The sequence below is a fragment of the Oryctolagus cuniculus genome, chromosome 18, assembly GCF_051225735.1.
Source record: "Oryctolagus cuniculus isolate XC-2025 breed Fujian yellow rabbit chromosome 18, ASM5122573v1, whole genome shotgun sequence".
In the NCBI taxonomy this organism is placed as follows: Eukaryota; Metazoa; Chordata; class Mammalia; order Lagomorpha; family Leporidae; genus Oryctolagus; species Oryctolagus cuniculus.
Genome location: NC_142884.1, coordinates 30049828 through 30066677, shown reverse-complemented (window position 1 = coordinate 30066677; position 16850 = coordinate 30049828). Strand labels below are relative to the sequence as shown.

Sequence of the window (16850 nt, the reverse complement as noted above, 5' to 3'; positions counted from 1 at the left end):
CTTGACACTTGGGTCACGTGATTCGGCAGCTCCCATGGTGCTAGCCACTGGGCAGCCCTAGGAGGACAGCTATGAGTATAAATTCCTAAGGTTTTGGAGGAAGTCATGCTATCTCCTGCAAGCAAAACCTTCTTGCCCAAAAACCAGCTCCGGGAATGCAAAAGCCACCTAAGAATTCGGCCGTGACCGTGGGACGCCAAGTGACTGCAGCCAGAGCTGCCCATGCATAGAAAGCTGAGTGCTCTGTGAAGCAACCATGCATAAGCTGACCGTCATCTGCAAGGGTGGTACCTCTGGCACAGCTGAAGCAGGCCCAAAACCTCAAGCAAGCAATGCAAATGGGTGGCCCAGAGTCTGCCACGCACCTGTGTTATGTCATCACGTGTCTCTCAGGTCACATCTTTGGGCTACCCGGGAAAGACAGGATGAGCTGTGTCACAAGCTGTCAGGAGGAGAAAGCCGGCACAGGTCTGCTGTGTGTGCTGATACAGTACAACCACACTGAGAGCTGGCCCGGAAGTTCAGCAGGGCCTCTGGTCATCTACCTTGTATGGAGAGAGAAATGGTCCAGGGTAAGGACAGATGTCTATTCCTGTCAAGTGTCTTGCTCACTGGTCACTCTCAGAAGAGCAAGACTGGAAAACTGGGAACAAGGCCAGCACCGCGGCTCACTAGGCTAATCCACCACCTTGCGGCACCGGCACACCGGGTTCTAGTCCCTGTCGGGGCGCCAGATTCTGTCCCGGTTGCCCCTCTTCCAGTCCAGCTCTCTGCTGTGGCCAGGGAGTGCAGTGGAGGATGGCCCAAGTGCTTGGGCCCTGCACCCCATGGGAGACCAGGAGAAGCACCTGGCTCCTGCATCGGATCAGCATGGTGCACCGGCCGCAGCGCGCCAGCCACGGTGGCCATTGGAGGGTGAACCAACGGCAAAGGAAGACCTTTCTCTCTGTGTCTCTCTCTCACTGTCCACTCTGCCTGTCAAAAAAAAAAAAAAAAAAGAAAAAAGAAAACTGGGAACAAGGGAATCTTGGCAAGAGTCACGTGACTAGAACTAGGGGAACCAAGCAGTGGATGTTTGTGGCACACACTGATACCCACAGTGAACAGCCACGAAGGAGCGAACAGGAGCTCTTCTTACCCAGGACATGTCAACCAGCGTCGTCAGCCACTCCAGTCCCTGCCCAGCAAGTGTGCAGCCAGTCGGCATGGGCAGGTACTTCGGTGAGTGACGTCATCCTCAGAGGGACAGCGAGACAAGTTGACGCTGTGACACGTTAATTGCACCCAGCTCCTGCCGCCGTGGGAAAAGCAGCGATTCGCCCTGTGAGGGACATCATCTCCAGTGTGACTCTGCTCTCCAGCTCATGGTGTCTCGGCCAGCGCCACTCTCCCAGGCAAACAGCGCACGATGTCCTGCCAGTGAGGCCCACGTAACAGTGCTTTGCACCAAGAGATCCAATGACACAGGAGGCCAGCACACACAGGCACCACCACGCCTATCCCACCCTCTGTCACCCAGCGCCTGGCACCTTGAGGTGTTAGCTTGGAGGTGACACCCTGAAAGGTTGAGATAAGCCCTTAGGATGTAGAAGACACCTTGACTCAAGGCAAGATCTGTCTGCAATAGTAGGAATGTGTGGATCCTTGAACCCAGAGGTTGACCTTGGCACCTGTCACTCCCCATGATCTCCCTCCCACCTCCTCCCGCCTTCAGAGAGCTTGTTTTTCTGAACTGGAAACTCACCACCAGTGAACACTGTAAGAGTCCCACCAAGCTTAAGCATTCAGCTACGTATGACCTGCTCACTCGGGGCTCCCACACCAAGAGCACTGGCTAGGCTCACCTGGAGCAGGACACACAGGAAATGGGAAGAAGCGTGCCTGGGACATGGGCCATCCACAGGGAAGTCTCTTGGCACACACGTGCACACACACACGCTCACTGTAATGGGGAGTTACGCAACCCTGACCTGAAATCGTGAGCCCAGAACCCTCAGGGGATGAAGCCCACTGCCACTCCTCCAGGCAAGCCACTGAGACCAGCAGAAGGAGGCCCAGACCGGGGGGCTGGGGCCGGAGATGTGGAGGAACAGCACAGTGGGTGCTGCCTGCCGGCTTCTCTAAGCATTCTCCCCCCAGGTCACCCCCTCACCAATTCCATGGAGGAGCAACCGCGTGAGCGGACCTGGGTGGGACACGAGCCGCGTGGGTGGTGCACCACTCCACCCAAATCCCTTTGACCCCCTATGGGTGCCCGTCCTCCATCTGCTGGACCCGAGGAGGCTCCACTGAGGCCACCCTCTAGGACTCCATGCCTTACTGCTCCCTGCCGGCCCTGCCGGCTGCCTCCATGCCTTAAGTGGGAAGACCCGGATGCCTCATGTACAACAATGCAAGCAGACAGGATGCCTGGACCACGTGACCACAGGAAGCGCAGGAGAGAGGAAGCAATGCCAGCACAAGGGACAGCAGAGAGACGGGAACACGGCACCATACAAACAAGGAGTGCCAACGGACTATAACGTTACACAGGAGCAGAAGAAAGTCACCAGCAACTTCCTGAAAACTTTAACAGAAACATGAACTCACTAGAATCAAAATTCAAAGACGAGATGACACAACCACAGAACAAGATGGAAAAGCAATTAGAAATCTTGGGAAACAAAATTAAAACTCAAATAGCATTATTATAGAGAAACCAAATAGACACTAATTGATAATCTAATTACTGATGTAGAGAAAATGATACAATATATAGCTGACATAATAAAAATGAATGCATATTAAAAAAGAAATTAAAACCATTAGAGAAACATTGACTATTTAAAAACAACAGTTTATCTTAAGAATAATTGGTGTTGCTGAGAAGAAAACCCAACAATGGAACCAAATATGTATTCCAAAATGTAACCTAAAAGACAAGCTCCCTGTCCTGAAAAAAAATGAATGATCCTGCCAAAAACAAAGCAAAACAAACAAAAAGGAGCACAATATGTTTCAGGAAAATTTGACACTGGAATCTCAACACAAAGACACATTCCACCCAATTAAGTTATTAAACATGAGAGTTGAGAAAAATCTGTACATATCTGAGCTGAAATTGCAAAAACACATGATGGGGCTGGTGCTGTGGTGTAGCGGGTAAAGTCACCGCCTGCAGTGCCGGCATCCCATAAGGGCGCTGGTTCTAGTCCCAGCTGCTCCACTTCCGATCCAGCTCTCTGCTATGGCCTGGGAAAGCAGTAGAAGATGGCCCAAGTCCTTGGGCCCCTGCACCCATGTGAGAGACCTGAAAAAAGCTCCTGGGCTCTTGGCTCCTGGCTCTTGGCTTCGGATCAGCACAGCTCCGGTTGTTGCAGCCAACTGGGGAGTGAACCAGAGGATGGAGGACCTCTCTCTCTCTCTTTCTCTCTGCCTCTCCTTCTCACTCTGTGTAACTCTGACTTCCAAATAAATAAATAAATCTTTTTAAAAAAAAAAATGATGGCCGGCACCGCGGCTCAATAGGCTAATCCTCCGCCTGCCGCGCCGGCACACTGGGTTCTAGTCCCGGTCGGGGCGCCAGATTCTGTCCCGGTTGCCCCTCTTCCAGGCCAGCTCTCTGCTGTGGCCTGGGAATGCAGTGGAGGATGGCCCAAGTGCTTGGGCCCTGCACCCCATGGGAGACCAGGAGAAGCACCTGGCTCCTGCCTTCGGATCAGCGCAGTATGCCTGCCACAGTGCGTCAGCCGCAGCGGCCATTAGAGGGTGAACCAACGGTAAAGGAAGACCTTTCTCTCTGTCTCTCTCTCTCTCACTGTCCACTCTGCCTGTCAAAAAAAAAAAAAAAATGATGACTAGAAACTGATGTTTATCACAATTTTTCTTTTTTCTTTTTTGGAGTATTTTAGGAAATAACTTTTATGCACAAAAAAATCTAACTGTAGTTCACAATTCCCTGTTTCACTTCAGTTACGTTTTCTCCTATTAAACCCTAGTAAAATGAATATAATACTTGATATTTTGAGGTGCGATCTGGAGATGGTCTCATTTTTTATTAAGCTAATTATCTGTCAAGGCGTCTGTTACCTTCCGTCTGTTCATATGCATAGAGAAGTATCTGGAGTTACATTTGCTGAGGCCACAGCAGTTAGGTGATGTTTTTGTTAACTGTGTTCCTTGTACATCTCTGCCTTGTTTGCAAGCTTCCTAACACGTGTTTCATTATTGCAAAAGCCATAAAGAGAAGCTGAGCTCAAGCTGCTCACGGTGGCTGCAGCCACCCCCTTGCCCTCCAGGGCCCAGCTGCCCACCACAGGGCACCTGTTGGGTCCCTCAGGGCTGAGGACCAGGAACTGTTATCGCAACGGCCTGATGTGCTCCTGCTGACCGAGATCCGTTCTTCAGAGGATGCCCGTGAGCTCCTCCTCCTGCCAGCCCTGTGGATGCAGCAACAGGGAGATGAGTCGGCAGACGAGGACCAGAGAGCGTGCTATGCCTTGAGCGTCAGGTCTCTGGAGGACATGAGCAGAGACGTGGTGATTGACTCCGGCACCACAAGGATCCCTAAGCTGGATTTTTAGACCCCTGCCTTCAGCCAGAAGGGAGCTCTAACCGCCGTGGAAGGATTGATCAGCCATGCTGTCTCATGCCTTGAGTGGGACCAGCAAATGACGCGGCCACGGTTGCAAGAATTGATGAGCTCATTATCAAAGGGAAGGAGCTAAAGCAACTGGCCTCCCTTTCACTCCGATCACTGATGCTCCCTCGGGGACCCGCTTTGTGGAAGACCCAAATGCTCCCCAGAAAGACGATGCCCTGGTGACCACACTGAGGCTGGACCCCACGCTGGGGCTCCAAGCAGAAGCACCAGAAGAGGAAGAGCCCAGAAGGCCGTGCTCCAGCTCAACGCTGACTACTCAGGATGCAGGGCCCCCACTCAGACCAACACAAAGCCAGCGCGGGTCCCCCACTGTAAGGAGGTTATCATCACAGCCTCCACCAGGACCAGGGAGGCGAACTCTGCAGACGCAGTAGCGTCGCCCCCACACCCCAGACCCCTCCCACAGGATCAGAGCCCTCCTCGGGTCTGACACGGCTAGTGTGGAAATCCTGGAGCTAGAGTGTCCAGTGGGAATGGCTGTCCTGGGGGCAAGCTCACCACTCTGCAGGGGCTGCTCAAAGACACCCAGGCATGGGCAAGCAAGAAGCCCTTTACCCTGGCCAGGCAGACAAGCTGCAGGAGTCTGGATGCGGCTACGAGTAATCTAGTTATGAATGATCTAGTTCCTTGCACAGCGTGCATGCACCTGAAGATGACCCTGAGATGAAGGGGCCGGGGCGTTATAAGCATGCCTTTGACCAAAATGAGGAGCTAGGACCCAGTGACATGAAGACGGATGGCCGTGAGGCAGGCCTGGCCCCACAAGCAGCGGGGGCCTCCTGGCCAGCCTCCAGCACCGCTCACAATGCAGGGCTGTTCACTACTATGTGAACAAGACTGGGAGAGACCTCGGCACCTGCGCTCACCCATGGCTGGGAGGAGACGTGGTCGGAGCCAGCCACCAGGCACACTTCTCAACAGACTGCAATGCAAGTGCAAGTGTCCTGCGGTGCTTCACCTTACTTTGGAGGTTTTGCATTGGCCTGGGGAGAAACCCCGAGATGAACCACAGGGCACGTCATGACCAAATTTTCCTATCAACTATTTTATTTTTCTTTTTTTAAAAGATTTGTTTATTTCTTTGAATGGCAGAGTTACAGGGAGGGAGAGAGACATACAGACAGAGAGATCTTTCATCTGTTAGTTCACTGCCCCAAATGGCTACAACAGCCAGGGCTGGGGCAGGCCAAAGCAAGGAGCCAGGAGCCAGGAGTTCCATCCAAGTCTCCCATGTAGGTGCAGGGTCACAAGCACTTGGGCTATCTTTCGCTGCTTTCCCAGGCACATTAACAGGGAGCTGAATAGGAAGTGGAGCAGCTGGGTCTTGAACTGGTGCCCATATGGGATTCTGGTGCTACAGGAGGCGATTTAACCCACTTAACCACAATTCAGGCCCCACTGTCAACGCTTAGCCCTCCCTTCACACAATGCTCTGTCTTCCAGAGTTGGGACTCTGAGGTTGGCAAACTCTGGAGTGGGGAGTTGGTGTTGAGTATGTGTAGTGCGGACTTTCAGAAGGAAAGGAGTCTTCTGAGGGAGGGGATCCAGCACGGGAGAGGGAGTTATCATGAAAATGATGGCTTTCAGTGGACTAGAACGGCTCCCTGGAAGCAATTATGTCAAGACGTAAAGAAATTCATCTCTGGTGATGGCAATAATGATGATTTTGTTTTGTTTTATTCATTGTAAATTTATGAAATTTAAACATCAAAAATATATTTAAGGTAAGTAAGGATTATCATTTTAAAAATAGAAGTCAAAGCTACAACCTTAAAGATTTATGAATTAACACAAAACAGAAAGAGAGCTGGAGAGAAGAGAAAAGCCATAGCAAGGAAAACAAACAAAACAAGACAACAAAAATCAATACAAACAGATCATACCAATATTCACAGTAAATATAAATGGATTTAAGTTGCAAATTAGAAAACAGAATCTAATAGATTGGAGTTCTCGTAAGCTGGTGATATGTTGCATATTGCAAATGACACACGAATACAAACAACCCAGAAAGGCTGCAGATAGACAAATGGAGAAAAGACCCAGCCAGCACAACCACAGGCAAACAAGGCAGCAATTTTAGTAGCAGATAGGATCGAACTTAGGGCGGAAAGCATTTATAGAGATAAGAACTCCAGGCAATTAGAAACGGAAGGACTCGCTAAGCACACAGAACACTCATGAATTTTATGAAACTCCCAGCAATACAGCCTCAAAAACTACATAAAGCAAAAGTGACAGAGTTACAAGAAACAGCTGATAAATCTACAACCAGAGGGGGAGATTCTAACTCAGTGTATCAGAAACCGTTCCTGCAGACAAAAATTACTGGTGACACAGAAAATTTGCACAACACTTTAGCAAGCTTGATCTAATGGATACAAAAAGAATCTTGCAGGTGGAGCTGGTGTTCTGGAGTAACAGGCTAAGCTGCAGCCTACAACGTCAGCATCCCATGTGGGCACCAGTTCAAGCCTGGCTGCTCCACTTCCTGTCCAGCCCCCTGCTAATGCTCCTGGGAAAGCAGCGGAGGATGGTCCAAATTCCTGGGCCCCTGCACCCATGTGAGGGACCCAGAAGAAGCTCCTGGCTCCTGGCTTTGGCCTGGCCCAGCTCCAGCCATTGTGGCCATTTGGAGAATGAGCCAGCAGATGGAAGACCTCTCTTGCTGTCTCTCCCCTTCTCCCTCTGTAATTATGCCATTCAATTTCAAATAAATAAAATAAATCTTTTTTTAAAAGATTGAAAAGTTTTTAAAAATAATCATGCAATCAACTAATAAGAAATATGCAACATTTTCTAGGATATAATATTTACAAATAACTAAACTTGCGGCCAGCATCGTAGCAAAGCAGATAAAGCCGTCGCCTGCAACACTGGCATCCCATGTGGGTGCCGGTTCTGTCCCAGCTGTTCCTCTTCTGACCCAGCTAATGGCCCTGCTAATGGCCTGGGAAAAGCAGAGAAGATGGCCCAAATGTTGGGGTCCCTGCCACCCTTGTGGGAGGCCCAGGTGAAGCTTCTGGTTCCTGGCTTTGCTTTGGCTCAGCCCTGGCTTTTGTGGCCATCTGGGGAGTGAGCCAACGGATGGAAGATCTTTCTGTCTCTGCCTGCCTGCCTCTCTCTCTCTCTCTCTCTCTCTTTCTCTCTAACTTTGATTTCCAAATAAATAAGTAGAAATCATTTTTTTAAAAATAACCAAACTTGTAGTAGAACACAAGAACAGTCTCAACAAACTTCAAAAATCAAATACCAGCAAATATAATTCTCAGACCCCAATGAAATTAAATTAAAATGGATAATTAAAAGATAAAATGTTTATCTTGTTTTTTAAAAACACTCTGGCCGGCGCCGCAGCTCACTAGGCTAATCCGCCGCCTAGCGGCGCCGGCACACTGGGTTCTAGTCCCGGTTGGGGCGCCGGATTCTGTCCCGGTTGCCCCTCTTCCAGGCCAGCTCTCTGCTGTGGCCAGGGAAGGCAGGGGAGGATGGCCCAGGTGCTTGGGCCCTGCACCCCATGGGAGACCAGGAAAAGCACCTGGCTCCTGGCTCCTGCCATCGGATCAGCGCGGTGCGCCGGCCGCGGTGGCCATTGGAGGGTGAACCAACGGCAAAGGAAGACCTTTCTCTCTGTCTCTCTCTCTCACTGTCCACTCTGCCTGTCAAAAAAAAAAAAAAAAAAAAAAAAAAAAAAACACACACTCTGAAATTACTCATGTGTTAAAATCAGAAAACAAAATTATTTAGGGCTAAATGAAACAAGAGTTCTACATAAAATAAGTTGCAGGACAAATCCAGGCTATGTCTTGGTATAATTCATTTATGTAGAAAATTATGGAGGGTGAAAATACGTTTCATACCACTCAAGAAGATTAAACTCAAAAAACAGGGCTTTTGATTAAGGATTAGAATGGGAGCAGTTTATTTAAGAGTGACAACACCAGGCCCCCACTGCGGCTCAATAGGCTAATCCTCTGCCTGCAGCGCCAGCACACCGGGTTCTAGTCCCGGTCGGAGCGCCAGATTCTGTCCCGGTTGCCCCTCTTCCAGGTCAGCTCTCTGCTGTGGCCAGGGAGTGCAGTGGAGGATGGCCCAAGTGCTTGGGCCCTGCACCCCATGGGAGACCAGGAGAAGCACCTGGCTCCTGGCTTCGGATCGGCGCGGTATGCTGGCTGCAGTGGCCATTGGGGGGTGAACCAACGGAAAAGGAAGACCTTTCTCTCTCTCTCTCACTGTCCACTCTGCCTGTCCAAAAAATAAATAAAGTTGGGGAGCTGAGTTGTTGGGCTCCCACTGGGCCAGTGGCTGGCTCCAGGCTGTCAAGGGCGAGGAGCCTGGAAGCCGCCACATCTCCAGCTCTGTGTACCATCAGGAGGCCCCAGCACCCAGCAGCTGTCTCCAAGGTTTCAGGTTCAAACCTTTAAAGCAAAGGGCACAAAGTTTGGAGACAGGCATGCCAGGCCAGTAAACAGGACACAAAGGCTCTGGTACGAGGACCAACAGAACCCGCTACAGAATTTTACCTGGAGGGCAAACATACCACCACCAAGAAGGGTGTCCAACACAACCAAAAGTCAGTGCTTTCTTTTAAACTTATTTATTTACTTACTAAGAAAGTCAGAGTTACAGAGAGAGAGAGAGAGAGAGAGAGAGGGAGAGAGAGGGAGAGAGAGAGAGAGAGAGAGAGAGAGAGAGTTCTTCCATCCATTGATTTACTCCCCAGATGGCCACAATGGCCAGGGCTGGGCCAGGCTGAAGCCAGGAGCCAGGAGCTTCGTTTGCATCTCCCACATACACAGCAGGGTCCCAAGCTCTCGGGCTATCTTCCGCTGCCTTCCCGGAGCATTAGCAGGGACTGGATCAGAAGTGGAGCAGTCAGGACATGAACTGGATCCCATATGGGATGCCTGTCTCACAGACAGCAGTTTTACTGACTACGCCACAACACCAGCCCCCCGTTAATTATCTTAGAAGAAGTGCAAAGTGGAGGGGTCGGTGGTGTGGCACGGCAGGTTAAGCTGCTGCCTGCGATGCTGGCATCCATATGAGCACAAGTATGAATCCCAGCTACTCCACTTCTGATCCAGTTCTCTACTAATGTGCCAAGGAAAACAGCAGAAAATGGCCCAAGTGCATGGACTCCTGCCACCCACATGGGAGACCCAGATGGAGTTCCAGGCTCCTGGCTTCAGTTTGGCCCCAGCCCTGGTTGTTACGGCCATTTGGGGAGTGAAGCAGCGGATGGAAGATTTCTCATTCTCTCCCTTCCCTCTCCAACATGTGTGTAACTCTGTCAATAAATAAATAAATCTTTAAAAAAGAAGTATAAAGTGGATGGTGCTCTAGCAAAACAGATGAAAAATAGCAAAAGTATATTTTTGAAAAGGCAGTATTTTGGGGCTGGCACTGTGACGCAGTGGGTTAAAGCTCCGGCCTGCTGTGCCAGCATCCTATATGGAAGCTGGTTCGAGTCCCGGCTACTCCACTTCCGATCCAGCTCTCTGCTATGGCCTGGGAAACCAGCAGAAGATGGCCCAAGTCCTTGGACCCCTACACCCATGTGGGAGACCCAGGAGACACTTCTAGCTCCTGGCTTCAGATCAGTTCAGCTCTGCCTGTTGTGGTCATTTGAGGAGTGAACCAGTGGATGGAAGAACTGTTTCTCTCTTTGGCTTTACCTCTCTCTGTAACTCTGCCTTTCAAATAAATAAAATAAATCTGTTTTAAAAACAAAGAAAGAGGCCAGCACCATGGTGCAGTAGATTAATACCCCGCCTGCGGTGCCAGCATCCCGTATGGGTGCCAGCTCTAGTCCCGACTGCTCCTCTTCCCATCCGGCTCTCTGCTGTGGCCTGGGAAAGCGGTGGAGGATGGCCCAAGTCCTTGGGCCCCTGCACCCACATGGGAGACCAGGAGGAGGCACCTGGCTCCTGGCTTTGGATTGGTGCAGCTCTAGCCGTTGTAGCCATTTGGGGAGTGAACCAATGGGAGAAAGACCTTTTTCTCTGTCTCTCCCTCTCACTGTCTATAACTCCACCTCTCAAATAAAAATAAATAAATAAAATCTTTTAAAAAAGAAAAAGAAAATGTATAGAGGATAAACAGAAAACAATAAAATGTAGACCTAACTCCAAATAATTGCATTAAATGTAAATGGATTAAACATGCCAAGTAAAAGATAAAGATTATCCATGAATTTTTAACGATGGGGAGACTTTTAGCCCAATGGTTAAGACACCTGGGTTTGATGCCTCACTCTGGCTGCTGACTCCTGCTTCACACCAATGCAGACCCTGGGAGGCAGCACTGATGGCTCAAGTCACTGGGTTCCCACCACCTACGTGGGAAACTAGGATTGCATTTTGGCTCCCGGCTCCAGCCCTGGCCTAGCCCCAGCCATTGTGGACATTTAAGTTCTCTTTGTCTCTCTCTCTCTCTCTCTCTCTCTCTGCCTCTCAAATAAATAAAAATAATAAATATATTCTATATAAACACTTAACAAAAATGACAACTCTAATCAATGTATTCCAGAATATAGAAAAGGAATTAATATTTCCCAAATCATTTTGTAAGGCCTCTATTACCTTAATTCAAAAAATCCAGCAAAAATGTCATAAGAATTACAAACAAAAACTATACATCAGCATCCCCTATACAGAGAGGTACAAAAATCTTCAACAGAACTTTTGCAAATCAATTCCAATATTATTTAGAAAGAATAATACATCATGATCATATGAGATTTAGCGTGGGTTGCAAGGTTAGTTCAACCTTGTAATCAAGGTAAATCACCATATTAACAGACTAAAGAAGAAAAGCATGTGATCTTCTTAATGGATTCAGAAGAAGCATTTGACATAAGTCAAGCACCACAATTTTCTTTTTAACTCTCGGCAAGCTAGGAATTTAAGGGTATTTCATTAACCTGATAAACAGCACTTAACAAAAACTCCTACAGCTAACATCAAGTTTAATAGTGAAAGATGGGATTCTCTTCCCTAAAACCAGAAACAAGGCAAGGATCTCTGTCCTTGTGTCTCTTAAATCCCAGCTATCACAATAAAACAAGAAAAGGAAATAAGAGACATATGGGCTGTGAAGGGAGAAATTAATGCAAAGGGAGAAACCAATATCCTTTAATTCACAGACAACATGATGCCTAGGAAATTACAAGGACTCTAAAACGAGCTCCTACAACTAATAAACAAGTATAACAAGTCACGGAATACAAAATCATTATATAATAACCAACTGTATCAGGCCAGCATTGTAGCTTAGCAGGTAAAGCCAGCACCTGCGACACCAGCATCCCACATGGGCACTGGTTCATGTCCTGGCTGCTCCATTTCCATCCAACTCCCTGAGCCTCTGCACCCACATGGGAGATCTGGATGAAGATCCTGGTTCCTTGCTCCCAACTGGCACAGCCCTGGCTGTTGCAGCCATCATGGGAGTAAACCAGTGGATGGAAAATCTCTCTCTCTTTTTCTCCTCCTCTCTCTATAATTCTGACTTTAAAATAAAACAATTTTTTTTAAAAAAATCAACTCTATCTATATACTAGCAATGAAAAACACATTTACAATATATAGTGATCATTTGCCAAAAAGAAGCACAGGTATAAAACTTAAAAAATATATGCAGGACCTATAGGTTGAAACCTGTAAAACACTGATAAAGAAAAAATCTAAATAAGTGGAATGACAAATTTCAGCCCAGGGCCTGGAGATTCAACACTGTCATCAAGTCTTCCAAAAATGGTCTATAGCTGAAATTCATTCCCAATCAAAATCTTAGCAGTAATTGTTGTAGATATCAGCAAAGTGTAAATGCAAAAGAAATTAATACCCCTCCAAAATTCAGAAATATGAGAACAAAGTTGGAAGAGTCCAACTGCCTGACTTTAATTCTTATCATAAAGCACTAAGACAGTCATCAAGGCAATGTGAAATCGGCTATGAGGCAGACATCAAGATCTATGGGAAAAAATAGAGTCCAGAAATATAGCCAGGCAAGTGTAATCAACTATAGTCAATCGATTCTTTACAAAAGCACAAAGGCAATTCAATGAAAAAAATACACATATTGCTTTCAACAGATGATGATTAAGCCTTTGGGTAGAAAAAAAATCTGATCAACCCATCTATAGCAGACTTCTTGTATTATCCCACAATGTATCATAAAAACAAAGGTGAAACTATAAGACTTATAGAAAAAAAGAAGAAAAAAACCTTTGATTCTGGGTTAGAAAAAGAATTGTAATATTCATCACCAAAATTACAATCTAGGGGCCCGTGTCAAGGCACAGCAAAGTGAGCCACCACCCAGGAGGCCCTCGCCCCAAACCCCAATGTCAGTTTGGGTGCTGGCTACTCCATTCCAGGTCTGCTAACACATCTTTGAGGCAGCAGATGATGGTTCAAGTACTTGGGTTCCTGCCACCCACGTGGGAGACCTGAATGGAATTTCAAGCTCTTGGCTTCAGCCGCCCCAACCCTAACTGTTGCAGCCATTTGGGGAGTGAACCAGCAGATGGAAGATATTGTGCTCTCTGTCTAGAGATAGAGAGGGATAGAGATAGAGACAGAGATAGACATAGACATAGACATAGACATAGACATAGAGATCTCACTATATAGAGATACCTGTATATAGATCATCATGCCTTTCAAATCTACACAATATACTCTTCTTTTTTTTTTTAAAGATCTTTTATTTATTTGAGAGGTAGAGTAACAGACAGTGAGAGAGACAGAGGGAAAGGTCTTCCGTCCATTAGTTCATTCCCCAAATGGCCACAACGGCTGGAGCTGCGCCGATCCGAAGCCAAGAGCCAGGTGCTTCTTCCTGGTCTCCCATGTGGGTGCAGGGCCCAAGGACTTGGGCCATCTTCTACTGATTTCCCAGGCCATAGCAGAGAGCTGGATTGGAAGAGGGGAAGCCGGGACTAGAACTGGGATGACGATGTCACAGGTGGAGGATTAACCTACTGCACCATGGTGCCGGCCCCAAGAATATACTCTTCTTTCCTCACTTTATGATCAATACCATGTTATGTGACATTAATATCCCTGTTTTCAAGGAAAAATAACATTTATGTGTGTGTATATATATAATATCTACATATGAAGTGATTATGGCAAAATGCTGAAAAAGGTTAAATCTTCAATATATACATAATTTTTTAAAAAGACAGTGATGACTCAGATCAAACAAATATGCTCAGCTGATTTTTTAACAAGGTGAAAAAGTAATTCAGTAGTGGCAGATAGCCTTTTCAGCAAACCAAGTAGAGCAAGCACCCAGAGACAAAAAAAAAAAAAAAAAAAAAAAAAAGAGAGAGAGAGAGAACGCATTTTACTCAAATCTAACTTTTTTAAAATATCTATTTTATTTATTTGAAGCACAGAGTTACAGAGAAAGAAAGAGAGGTCTTGCATCTACTGCTCCACTCCCCAAAAGGCCACAATGGTAGGAGCTGAACCAATCTGAAGCCAAGAGCCAGGAGCTTCCTCCAGGTCTCCCATATGGGTGCAGGAGCCCAAGGACTTGGGCCATCCTCCGCTGCTTTCCCAGGTGCAGGGAGCAGGATCAGAAGTGGAGCAGCCAGGACTCGAACTGGCACCCATATGGGATGCCAGTGCTGCAGACCCGAGCTTTAACCCACTGTGGCACCGTGTGGCCCCTCTCATATTTTATTTAAAAAAAAAAAAAGAAACAAAAAACAAAAACAAAAAAACCTCAAAATGCATTGTGGACTTAAATGTAGACCTTTTAGAGGAAGCACAGGTGAAAATCATTGAGATACACTCTTCACACTAAAAGTACCATCCATTAAGAACAACTGATAAATTGGACTTCATCAAAATTTAAAACTCTTGCTCTGTGAAAGATGTTGTTCTAAAAAGATAATGCAGAGTCAGCGAAAATATTTGCAGACTACATATCTGACAATGCATTAGTGCCTAATATATATATATATAAAAAAAAAAAACTCTCAAATTCAACAGCAAGAAAGCCAACAGGGCAATCAGACAAAAGACATGGTAAAGAGGTATTTCACCAAGGAAGAAGCACAAATGGCAAATAAGCAAAAAAAGGGTGTTCAACATCATTCGCTTTTTGGGAAATGCAGATTAAAATCATGAGGAACTATCACTACACACCTGTCACGGTGGTGAAAATGAAGGAGACAACATCAAATGCTCTTGAAGATGCAGGGAAACTGCAAATGTCTTGCAAGTTAAATATGCAGCTTTCATAAGACTGAGCAGTTGCATTCCTGGGCATTGATTCCAGAGAAATGAAGATTTGTGTTCACACAACAATCCTGCACATGAGTGCTTAAAAATAAATAAATAAAACAGGCGCTCCACTTCATTTGTCATTAGAGAAATGCAAATTAAAACCACAGTGAGGTATCACTACATGTCTATTTAAAAGGCTAAAATATTTAAAAATCGACAATGCCGACTGTTGTCGGGAATAGAGAGTCACAGGAACTTGCAAACATCATTGATGAGAATGCAAAATGATAGAGCACTATAGAAAATGCTAAAGCAGTTTTTTTAAAGATTTATTTATTTATTTGAAAGGCAGGATTGCAGAGGGAGAGATGGAGACAGAGACAGATCTTCCATGGTTCACTCCCCAAATGGCCACAATAGCAGGGATTGGTCCAGGCAGAAGCCAGGAGCCTAGATCTCTATCCAGGTCTCCCAGGCAGGTAGCAGGGGCCAGGTACTTGAGCCATGCTCTACTGCTTTCCCAGGTGCATTTAGGAGGGAGCTGGATTGGAAGTGGAGCAGCTGGGACTCCAACTCATATTCATACGGATGCTGGTGTCACAGGTGGCTGAGAGACCTGAGCCTGGATCAAGGTGCAACTATTTTAAATTAGGCCTCCATCTTCTAACTCGGGCCTGACCGGGCCCTGAACCCTGAGCCAGAAGCTCCTAAAAATAAATAAATGAGCTCCCCTTGCAATAAACTCCCCTAGCAACAGCCAGTCAGCAGACAGCAGGGCAATACCTAGAGCTCCAAGTGTCTTTTCAGGGCAGTTAAGGTGATTGATAACATCCCGAGACCTTGTGGTTTGGCACTATACCCCAGCAGCTCGGACCCTATACTTTAGCCAATCAATTTAAAAGGCATCAACCCCAAAGCCATCCAACCACCTTTACTAGGTCCATTCCTGATGCTGGATGCACTAATCAGTTTTTAGAGATGTCCTTTGAATTTCCCGTGAAATGAGGTAATTCGCTAAATAGTACTATAATGCATAGAATGTCTCTGAAAACCCTACACAAACCCTGTTAACTGAAGAGTCGGGGCTCTCAATTCAAATCCGCTGTGTTGGTGATGGTTGAGAGTCCAGACCTGGGCCTGTAATAAAACTCTCGTGTGTTTTACAGCGGTATCAGCTCCTTGGTGGTCTTTGGGGACAATCAAACTGGGCATAACAGTGGCGACATTGTGCCACAACGCCAGCCCCAAGGGTTTTTAATAAAGTGAAACATATGATCCAGCAGTGCTGGGCTTAGGTATTTCACCAAGAAAAACGAGAATTTATGTTCACATGAAATGCTGCAGGTAAACGTTTATAGCAACTCCATTCATAATCAGCGAAATAATGGCAATGAGGTGAACGTCTTCGATGAGGAATGGATAAACAAGTGGTGCAGGTGTAGAATGCATGCTATTCCACAAAAATAGAGAGCAAGCTACTAAATATCAACCTGGGGGGACTTCAAGTGTCTTGTGCCGAGGGAAAGCCCTTTGAGGTATCCAGACAACTCTGTTTTATATGTTGGCTTGGACAAGATATAACTATGAATGACGGCAGCCGGAGCCTGGGGTCAGGAAAGTAGCTGACTACCAAGAGGCAACATGAGGGCGTGTGGGAGGTGATGGAACCCTACGACGCATCTTGATTGTGATAGGGCTTATATTTGCTGCAGCTCATAAAATTACACACCAAAAAGGATGAGTTTGGGACCGACATTGTGGTACAGTGGTTCAAGATGCCACTTGCAAAGCTGGCATCCCATATCGGAATGCCAGAACCCTGGCTCCTGCACTTCTAATCGAGCTCCCTGCTAAGGCACTGGGACGCAGCAGATGATGGCCCAAGTTCTTGGGCCCCGGCACCCATGTGGGAGACCCAGATGGAGATCCTGGCTCCCGGCTTTGGATAGGGCCCAGTCCTG

General features: G+C 47.0%; 1 pseudogene; it reads left to right on the top strand.

Moving 5' to 3' along the window:
* The first annotated feature begins 4389 nt into the window (after positions 1-4389).
* LOC127487538 (zinc finger protein ZPR1 pseudogene) lies at positions 4390-5473 on the top strand (annotated as a pseudogene).
* Positions 5474-16850: the final 11377 nt, after the last annotated feature.